Source organism: Anneissia japonica, unplaced genomic scaffold (genome assembly GCF_011630105.1).
Source record: "Anneissia japonica isolate Jap-2015-1 unplaced genomic scaffold, ASM1163010v1 scaffold287800_len1627635_cov199, whole genome shotgun sequence".
NCBI classification, from domain to species: domain Eukaryota; kingdom Metazoa; phylum Echinodermata; class Crinoidea; order Comatulida; family Comatulidae; genus Anneissia; species Anneissia japonica.
Window position 1 is genome coordinate 1,154,696 of NW_022731299.1, and position 543 is coordinate 1,155,238.

The window sequence follows — 543 nt, forward strand, 5'->3', positions numbered from 1 at the left end:
AGTTACAATAGCGCACCGTCTTTCGGATGAGACGTTTAAGCCGTTGGTCCCGTGTGCATTTATGGCCATTGTGCACATTAAAGAACACAGTACACTCTTCGGAAAAGAGTAGGGGATTGTCTCCCGGTGTACTGTCCAATCACCACCAGAAGGACCCCACTGGAATAAGTCTTCTTCTAGACTTTCGTGGGCTATCCTTGGTGTTTACACCGAATAAATCCAATCCAATCCTAAACAATCTCTTTGATGTACCATAGAAAAAGAGAACATAATTGTCTTTGATGTATTACTGTACCGTACCTATTCATGTGCCGAAAACCAACTTGATATTTATAAGATTTTTCTCAAATTATAATAAATGCACGTGCACTCCAGTCGTGTAGGCTTATTATAGGTAATTCAGATGATTGTGGGCAGGAGATACCGGTATCTTGCTATAACATAAGATGTATTCTGGCTGTACAGCGTTCTTTCAGTTAAACTTAGAATTGATGCAGTTCATTTCAACAATTTCCAGGAATCTTCTTGACTTATGAAATTGCA